At 45.9% G+C, this 10,351-nt stretch overlaps 1 non-coding gene across 1 annotated transcript; it reads right to left on the bottom strand.

The window, feature by feature from the left end:
- Window positions 1-3,104: 3,104 nt before the first annotated feature.
- LOC122549612 lies at window positions 3,105-3,223 on the bottom strand. Its single transcript, XR_006311613.1, has one exon. It is a non-coding gene; the product is annotated as a 5S ribosomal RNA (ribosomal RNA).
- Window positions 3,224-10,351: the final 7,128 nt, after the last annotated feature.

Raw genomic sequence — 10,351 nt, 5'->3', positions numbered from 1 at the left:
TTTGCTTTCCCAAAATGCAGCACCTTGTATTTATCTGAATTAAACTCCATCTGCCACTTCTCAGCCCACTGGCTCATCTGGTCCAGATCCTGTTGTAACCTGAGGTAACCCTCTTCGCTGTCCACTACACCTCCAATTTTGGTGTCATCTGCAAACTTACTAACTGTACCTCTTATGCTTGCATCCAAATCATTTATGTAAATGACAAAAAGTAGAGGACCTCCTGTTTAAATTTCTGCCTCTCTGTAATCTCCCTTCAGAGTCTCAACCTTTTCCCTTCCTATATCGTTGATTCCAATGTGGACAATGACCTCCTGCTGGCCCCTCTCCCCCGTGAGAACATTCTGCACCCTCTCTGTGACATCCTTGATCCTGGCATCAGGGAAACAACACACCATTCTGCTTTTTCTCTGCTGGCCACAGAAACGTCTGTCTGTACCTCGGACTACAGAATCCCCTAACACAATTGATCTCTTGGAAGCCAACGTACCCCTCATTGCATTAGAGCCAGTCTCAATACCAGAAACTTGGCTGTTCATGCTACGTTCCCCTGAGAATCCATCACCTCCGACATTTTCCAAAACAGCATACCTGTTTGAAAAGACTCCTGCCCTAGGTGCCTACCTTTCTTACCCTTCCTGGAGTTAACCCATCTATGTGACTGTATCTGAGACTTTCCCCCCTTCCTATATCTGCCATCCATCACATACTGTTGCTGTTACAAATTCCTCATCGCTTCTATCAGTCTCTCCAACCGATCCACTCGATCTGATAAGATTCGCATCCAACAGCATTTATGGTCGATATAATCTCTTAAACTCTCTTTAAACTCCCACATCTGACAAGAAGTACATATCACTGCAAAGGCATTTTTGCTCCTTCACAATCTACAGACCCAGAAAATAATACCGTCTTATTCCTCTACAAAACACTGCCCCAGGTTAAATTAATAGCTATGGCTTATATTTTAAGTTTAATCAAGAGACTTATCTCCAAAAACATATAATCAAGAAAGAATCCACTATACTCACTGCTGCAGCCTTTCTCTTGGACAGACTTAAAACAACATTGAAGTGCCTGAGTTCATGGTAAACAGGGCAGTTCTTCATTCTGGAAGATTGGTTTGATCATTGTATTTTCTAATCCATATGTTCCAGGTTCCGAGATTGTGCCTGAGTTTGGTCTTGGAACTGTGGGTAGATGAGTGAGCCAGGCTGGTTATCCAACAGACTATTTTTAAGGTAACATTTTGAGCCCCTTCTCCATGTGGGCTGAGCAGAATGGATTCTGAAGATGGCTGCACAGTCATGAAAAAAGCTACTAAAATGTTCTCCTGTTCGGATTCCAAGAACAAAATGACAGAATCATGCTCCGCTGCTTACCTGCCAGCCCTGAAGCTAGGGACTTCCAGATCTCAGATGTAAAGTCAGTGTGGATAGAGCTGAGAAATACTAAGAGTAAAAAGACCCTCTCGGGAGTTATCTACAGGCCCCTAAACAGTAGTCTGGATGTCGGATGTAAGTTAAATCAGGAGCTGAAATTGGCCTGTCACAAAGATGTTACTACAGTTGTTATGGGGGATTTCAACATGCAGGTAGACTGGGAGAATCAGGATGGTATTGGACCTCAAGAAAGAGACTTTGTGGAGTGCCTCCGAGATGGATTCTCTCCTCCGTGCGTGCTTCCCTCCCTCCGTCCCTCCAGCTGCCTTTCAGGCCAGCCCTTGCCCACCAGGCTCCTGTAGTCTCCCACATCCCCACACAGGCCAACTGCAAGCCCTCCCCCTGCTTCATAGGGCTGCAGCCTGCATTCTCTCATCCTTCCACACTCCTCCACCCCTCCATTTCGGAATGCCGGGCACTGACCAGTGGGGTACCGCACGGATCAGTACTGGGACCGCAGCTTTTTACAATCTATCTTCAGGATATACAAGATGGTATTCGCAATAACATTCGCAAATTTCATCAGCTGGGTGGCAGGGTGAAATGTGATGAGGATGTTAGGAGATTACAGGGTGACCTGGACAAGTTAGGTGAGTGCTCAGATGCATGGCAGATGCACTTTCACGTGGATAAATGGATCCTTATCCACTTTGGTGGCAAGAACAGGAAGGCAGATTACCACCTAAGTGGAATCAATTTAGGTAAAGGGGCAGTACAGAGAGATCTGGGGGTTCTTGTACACCACTCAATGAAGGTAAGCATGCAGGTACAGCAGGTAGTGAAGAAGGCTAATAGCATGCTGGCCTTCATAACAAGAGGGATTGAGTATAGAAGCAAAGAGGTCCTTCTGCAGCTGTACAGGGCCCTGGTGAGACCACACCTGGAGTACTGTGTGCAGTTCTGGTCTCCAAATTTGAGGAGAGACATTCTGGCTATTGAGGGAGTGCAGTGTAGGTTCACGAGGTCAATTCCTGGAATGGCGGGATTACCTTACATTGAAAGACTGGAGCGACTGGGCTTGTGTACCCTTGAGTTTTGAAGACTGAGATGGGATCTGATTGAGACATATAAGATTATTAAAGGATTGGACCCTCTGGAGGCAGGAAACATGTTTCCGCTGATAGGTGAGTGCTGTACCAGAGGGCACAGCTTAAAAATACGGGGTAGACCATTTAGGACAGAGATGAGGAGAAACTTCTTCACCCAGAGAGTGGTGGCTGTGTGGAATGCTCTGCCCCAGAGGGCAGTGGAGGCCCAGTCTCTGGATTCATTTAAGAAAGAGTTGGATAGAGCTCTCAAGGATAGTGGAATCAAGGGTTATGGAGATAAGGCAGGAACAGGATACTGATTAAGGATGATCAGCCATGATCATATTGAATGGTGGTGCAGGCTGGAAGGGCAGAATGGCCAACTCCTGCACCTATTGTCTATTGTCCGCCTTTCCTGACTGCCACCCGCAGACAGCGTGCAGCCCCAATCCCTTTCTTTCCGCCTTTCTTGCTGATTTTGGCAGCGCTCCGCTCTCCTCCCCTCCGTGTCTCGTGCCTGCAGGAGACTGATGCCAGGCACAGCAGCAGCAGCAGCAAAAATAACCTGCCGCTCCATTGCCTGGCACAAGACAAGTGCAGAGGGGTGACTTGAGCAGCCACTGCTGGCGGAAAAAGCCTACTGCACCTGGTATTCCCAGGCGGTCTCCCGTCCAAGTACTAACCAGGCCTGAGTCTGCTTAGCTTCTGAGATCAGACGAGATCGGGCGTTTTCAGACTAGTATGGCCGTAGGCGCTGGCCCCTGCCTTTTCTCCCTACTTCAAGGCGTGCTGGCCAGCCACATTTTCTTTCTTGCTCTTTCTCTTTATCCCCTTTGGCTTTTTTTTCTCTTTTCTCTTTGCTCTTCCTCCTCCGTGCGTGCTTCCCTCCCTCCGTCCCTCCAGCTGCCTTTCAGGCCAGCCCTTGCCCACCAGGCTCCTGTAGTCTCCCACATCCCCACACAGGCCAACTGCAAGCCCTCCCCCTGCTTCATAGGGCCGCAGCCTGCATTCTCTCATCCTTCCACACTCCTCCACCCCTCCATTTCGGAATGCCGGGCACTGACCAGTGGGGTACCGCACGGATCAGTACTGGGACCGCAGCTTTTTACAATCTATCTTCAGGATATACAAGATGGTATTAGCAATAACATTCGCAAATTTCATCAGCTGGGTGGCAGGGTGAAATGTGATGAGGATCTTAGGAGATTACAGGGTGACCTGGACAAGTTAGGTGAGTGGTCAGATGCATGGTAGATGCAGTTTAATGTGGATAAATGTATGGTTATCCACTTTGGTGGCAAGAACAGGAAGGCAGATTACCACCTAAGTGGAATCAATTTAGGTAAAGGGGCAGTACAGAGAGATCTGGGGGTTCTTGTACACCACTCAATGAAGGTAAGCATGCAGGTACAGCAGGTAGTGAAGAAGGCTAATAGCATGCTGGCCTTCATAACAAGAGGGATTGAGTATAGAGCAAAGAGGTTCTTCTGCAGCTGTACAGGACCCTGGTGAGACCACATCTGGAGTACTGTGTGCAGTTCTGGTCTCCAAATTTGAGGAGAGACATTCTGGCTATTGAGGGAATGCAGCGTAGGTTCACGAGGTCAATTCCTGGAATGGCGGGATTACCTTACGCTGAAAGACTGGAGCGACTGGGCTTGTCTCTGATTGAGACATATAAGCTTATTAAAGGATTGGACACTCTGGAGGCAGGAAACATGTTTCCGCTGATGGGTGAGGACACAGCTTAAAAATACGGGGTAGACCATTTAGGACAGAGATGAGGAGAAACTTCTTCACCCAGAGAGTGGTGGCTGTGTGGAATGCTCTGTCCCAGAGGGCAGTGGAGGCTCAGTCTCTGGATTCATTTAAGAAAGGGTTGAATAGAGTTCTCAAGGATTGTGGAATCAAGGGTTATGGAGATAAGGCAGGAACAGGATACTGATTAAGGATGATCAGCCATGATCATATTGAATGGTGGTGCAGGCTCAAAGGGCAGAATGGCCTACTCCTGCACCTATTGTCTATTGTCAAACCTTTCCCCATCACCTCTCCCAACTGCTGGAGGGCTTGCGTTGTATGTCTGGTGTGGATTTCCTCTAAGTAGACACCTGTATGGGACATCTTTTAATATGGTGTCACTGGCCAGGCTAGCATTTATTGTCCATCCGTAATTTCCCAGAGGCCACTTAAGGGTCATCTACATTGCTGTGGGTCTGGAGTCTCACGTAGGTTAGACCAAGTCTTAGTGAACCAGATGGCTTCTTTACCCTGACAATCAGCAATATTGACAAACCGAACTTCATTAGACTCTTAATTCCAGATGAATTTAAGTTCCACCATCTGCTGTGTTGCGGTCTCAACCTGGGTCCCCAGAACATTACCTGGGTCTCTGGATTAATGGGCCAGCGCAAACAGCACTCGGTCACAGCCTCCCCAGTTCTGGTAACTCCCCCTGCTGCTCATCAGCTGACACAGTCCTTGACAGAAGCTAGATCCAGTTAGAGCAGCAATGAAACCTCAGTGACTGTGAATCTCCCAATGCCGCAGAATCCATCCTCCATCACAGTTGCTAACACCGCATGAATATCGTCTGCCCGGATCACCGTTGAGAACTTGTATCAGGTTGAGCTTTGCCTGGTTTCTCTCCTTTGACTTTACCATCTCGGGTGGCCCCGGCCAGGCATCGAGAATTCCTGATAGAGTCATCCTTGGGATCAGTGGGACACCTTAGCCAGCCCACCCCACAGGAAGGTAACGGAGGATAGTAGATACAAACTAACCCCCATGGGGGGGGGGGGGGCGGGGGGAGAGGTAGTGAGACTTCAGGAAGGATTTCCGAAAATAACGGAATGGCTTTGGAAAGGAAGGAATAAGCCAATATATTTTATAGCGAGATAGTCAGAAATCATTCAGCTATATCAGTGGTTGGGATATAATTATGACTCTTCCACCCCAGTACATTGTTCAGCAATTTGCATTATTTTGTTTCTCCTCCCTCAGAAATAAGAGTGTTTATTGGCTCTAGTGAGGTTGTCAGTGCAGCATCCGAATACTAATATTTAGCCCCAAGCTGGGTAATAATGGGAAATGGAAAATGATGAGGTTGCATGCTAGACCAGAGAGTTTGTGTTGAGGTTCAATCTTCCTAAAGAGGAGAGGGGAATCTGGGATCTCTAAATAGTTTACATTTTAACAAGAATATACACATGTTCTCATCCCGAGCAGTACAGCTTATGTACAGCATACTGGCAGGGGAGCTAGGAGCAGGTACAGACTGTTCAACTCCTCGTGCTTGCTTGGTCATTCTATAAGATGGTGATTAATCTGTTTGCATTTTTAATTCCACATTCTCGTGTTTCCCTGATAACCCCCTGACTAACAAGCATCTATTACCACCGCCTTTATACAAGTTCAATGAATCCCACCATCTGCTGAGGCAGAGAGTTCCAAAGTCGCATCTCTCCCCCCCCCCCCCATCCCGCCGAGAGAAAAATAATCCCCCTCATCTCTGTCCTGAAGTGACAACTCCTAATTTTAAAACGCTGCCCCTTAGTTCAGGACTGATCCACAACAGGAAACATCCTTTCCACATTCACCTAGGCCCAACCATCTTCAGCTGCTTCATCAATGACCTTCCCTCCATCATAAGGTCAGAAATGGGGATGTTCGCCACTGATTGCACAATGTTCAGCATCATTCATGATCCCTCAGATGCTGAAGCAGTCCATGTTCAAATGCATAAGGCCTGGGCAATATCTGGGGTTGGACTGACAAGTGGCAAATAACATTTGTGCCACACAAATGCCAGATAATGACCATCTCCAAAAAGAGAAAATCTAACCATTGCCCCTTGAAGTATAATGATCTTACTTTCACTGAAACCCCACTATCAGTGGGGATTACCGCTGACCAGAAACTGAACTGGACTAGCCATATAAACTCACTGGCTACAAGGGCAGGTCAGAGGCTAGGAATACTGCAGCGAGTAACTCATCTCCTGACTCCCCAAAGCCTGTTAACCATCTACAAGACATTTGTCAGGGATTTGATGAAAGGGTCTCCACTTGCCTGACTCCTCCCAGGACAAAGCAGCCCACTTGATTATGGAGGTGTATTCCTGATGAAGGGCTTTTGCCCGAAACGTCAATATTCCTGCTCCTCGGATGCTGCCTGAACTGCTGTGCTTTTCCAGCACCACTCTAATTCAGAGCCCACTTAATTACCATCATATCCACAACCATCCACTCCCTCCACCACCGACGCTCAGTAGCAGTGTGTACTGTCTACAAGATGCACTGAAGACATTCACCAAAGATCCTCAGACAGCACCTTCCAAACCCATGACCACTTCCATCTAAATGGACAAGGGCAGCAGATACATGGGAACACCACCCTCTGCAAGTTCCCCTCCAAGCCCCTCACCATCCTGACTTGGAAATATATCGCCATTTCTTCATTGTCGCTGGGTCAAAATCCTGGAATTCCCTCACTCAGGGCAATGTGGGTCTACCTACAGCACATGGACTGCAGCGGTTCAAGAAGGCAGCTCACCCCCACCTTCTCAGCACCGCCTTCTTGACCTGCAATCTTCTTCCCAACCTCTCCGTCCCCACCCCCTCTCCAGCCTATCACCCTCACCTTAACCTCCTTCCACCTATCGCATTCCCAAAGCCCCTCCCCCAAGTCCCTCCTCCCTACCTTTTATCTTAGCCTGCTGGGCACACCTTCCTCATTCCTGAAGAAGGGCTTATGCCCAAAACGTCGATTCTCCTGCTCCTTGGATGCTGACTGATCTGCTGCGCTTTTCCAGCAACACATTTTTCAGCCCTGATCTCCAGCATCTTCAGTCCTCACTTTCTCCCAACTTCTCAAGGGGCAACTAGGGGAGGGCAAGACACCCACATTCTGTGAATTAAATTAAAAAGGTCAGACCAATCGTTCCTCATTCAAAGACATGTTGCTTTGGATGTGATAACATTCTTTTATTTCTGTAAAGAATTTGATTTGGTTCATTGCACTTTTATTCACTCAGGCATCTGGTCTTCACTGACTGACAGTCCAGAGTTGGTTGTCAGCATAATTCATAACACAGTATGGATTATCCAGCAAATGCTGGTCCAATTGTAGAATTCCATCTAATGTGGGGCACTGTGCTGCAAGCACAAAGTGGGTTCGTTACTGTCAGTATCATGCCTGTAGCAAACAGTCAAAGGGACACACTGTTTGATACAGTCCACTAGTCTTTGGGACATACACCTACATTCCTGACAATACAGAGCATTAAAACTCACGCCTGAACTGGTATTCTTGCAAATTGTCCTGGTGAATGCAGGAGGAAAAGTTAAAAAAAAAGTTTCCTTTAGTAATACCTAAACCAGAATTCCCTAACCGTTGTGATGAGATTTGAACATGAATCTGAGAGATTCTCAGTCTAGTTCTCCACTTTACTAGTCCAATAGCACAGTCATTATGACACTGTCCCCTGTAGAAGGATGTTGAATTGAAACATTCTTGTCCAATCACTCAGGGCAGTAGAGGTTTATAATTAATTGGTTATTATTTCTACCAAACAATACTGAGGAAATAGGAGTGAATCTATAATTGTTAGCAATAAACCTGCGTTAAATATTGTGCACAGTCCTAGTCTCCATATTATACAAAGAAAATGGAGATCCAGGAAAAGCATTGAGTACAGGAGTTGGGAGGTCATGTTGCAGTTGTGCAGAACATTGGTTACTTTTGGAATACTGCATGCAATTCTGTTCTCCCTGCTATAGGAAGGACGTTGTTAAACTAGGGTTCAAAACAAGATGTTGCCAGGGTTGGAGGAGGTTGAGAGGCTGAATAGACTGGGGCTGTTTTCCCTGCAGAGCCAGAGACTGAGGGGTGACCTGGCAACATCCTTGTAAATCTTTTCTAAACCCTTTCAAATTTCACAACAGTCCTAACATTTTGAAGCGGTCTAACAGGATGGATATATAAATTAAAGGAGTGCATACCCACAAGTCACTAATGTGCGACAGTCACTGATAAATCCAGGAGAAACCTTTATACCCCGAAAATGCTGACAGTGTGGAATATCTTTGATGTATTTAATGGGGAGGCTGGACTTAGACCATAACAATACCAAGGAGCACAAGTAAGCCATTCAGCCCATCGAATTGGCTCCACCATTCACTCCTCTGATAATCCTCCACTTCCATATTGCCCTTCCTGATTAAAAATCTGGCTCAGCCTTGAATATACTCAATGCCCCAGCCCCTACAGCCCTCTGTAATAAAGAATTCCATAGATTCACTCCCGTCTAAGAGACAAAATTCCTCATCTCTGTTTTAATGCGTGAGCTGGGAGGTTATAAGATATTGTGTTATAGGTTATCTTTATTAACTCACTCACCAGCTTGCTATACTTTACTGCATTGTCACACCTTATCAGCCCTCGCTACTAGCAGTCTTTACCTCTGAATAAGTGTAGCATAGAGAACAATATCGTCCCCATTATGAAACATTATCATATTAATCAGCCCTACCAATGATCTCCTGGATCTGAATAGATTCCCCAGTTAGCAAGTGCTTGTTGAATACTTCTTAAATGGGCCATTATTCCTTTAAGAAACCAACTGACAAAACAGTGCTTCCACGAAATTGCATGAATGAGTGAAACTCACACCAGCAAATAGCAAATAAATCTTATAACCCAGCTGCAGTAGTCAGCTTAAACTCCTTTATTGTTTGTTAAGTACAGGTGAAATTTCTAACTTAATTGGAGTATAGTGTATTTGCTAACAGTTACCTATTTAAAAGACAAAAGGCTTACCACCACTTGATTGTGCAAACAATCTGGACAAACATCCCTAATCCCATCAGAAGTCATGATGTGGAGGTGCTGGTGTTGGACTGGGGTGTACAAAGTTAAAACTCCCACACCACCAGGTTATAGTCCAACAGGTTTATTTGGAAGCACTAGCTTTCAGAGTGCTGCTGAGCTATAACCTGGTGTTGTGTGTTTAACTTTGCCCATCAGAATTAACAGCCAGCATTTATCACATGTTTTAACCCATCTCCTGGCTCCCAAGACAGAAGTCCTTCAAAACTTTGTGTACTCTCGATAAAAAATGTACCACTATAATAATGGAATTTTCATTTATGTAAGAACTGTGTGTAAAGGGGCTCTTGTTAGAGCTGTATTTCGGCATTCTATTGCCCCTCAAACTTGTGTTGTGGTTGCTGAATAAAAGAGGCTATTTTCGCCACTCATTGATTCCAGTCATTATTTGAACATGGAACCTTATTCTGAGATTATTCCCTCTGGTTTAAGATTCTCCCACAAGGAGAAACAACCTCTTCACATTTCCCCTGTCAAGTCCCCAAAGAATCTTGTATGTTCCAATAACGTCCCCTTTCATTCTTCTAAACTCCAATGGGTACAGGCCCAACTTACTCAACCTCTCCTCATAAGACATTCCATCCATACCCAGGATCATCCAAGTGAACCTTCTTTGGATTGTCTCCAATGCCAGTCTATCTTTCCTTAGAGACAGGGCCCAAAGCTGTCCATAGTGTTGGATGGAGGAGAGGGAACAGAAGGGTATGCTGATGGGGTGAAAGTGTCTTCCCCCTCCCCCTCTGTCGAAGCAAAACGCTCAGAGACACAGTATAGTTTTACCTCCTTCATCTTTATTCCAGGCCCTGGAGGGAGAGAGAACGATCGCCCATGTGCATGGGGACATGAGTTCACGGTCTTCTCTGGAATAGCAGTTTCTTAATGAGCTATATAGTCATTTTACAGGGAGGAGCATCCAGATAAGGCAACTTACATATTGATTGAGTGATAATTACAATCAGCGTGTATCAATAGATAAGATAGCTGTTTTACAAT

Source organism: Chiloscyllium plagiosum, chromosome 4 (assembly GCF_004010195.1).
Source record: "Chiloscyllium plagiosum isolate BGI_BamShark_2017 chromosome 4, ASM401019v2, whole genome shotgun sequence".
NCBI lineage: Eukaryota > Metazoa > Chordata > Chondrichthyes > Orectolobiformes > Hemiscylliidae > Chiloscyllium > Chiloscyllium plagiosum.
The sequence above is the reverse complement of the archived record's forward strand: the minus strand, read 5'-3'. Positions and strand labels throughout refer to the sequence as shown.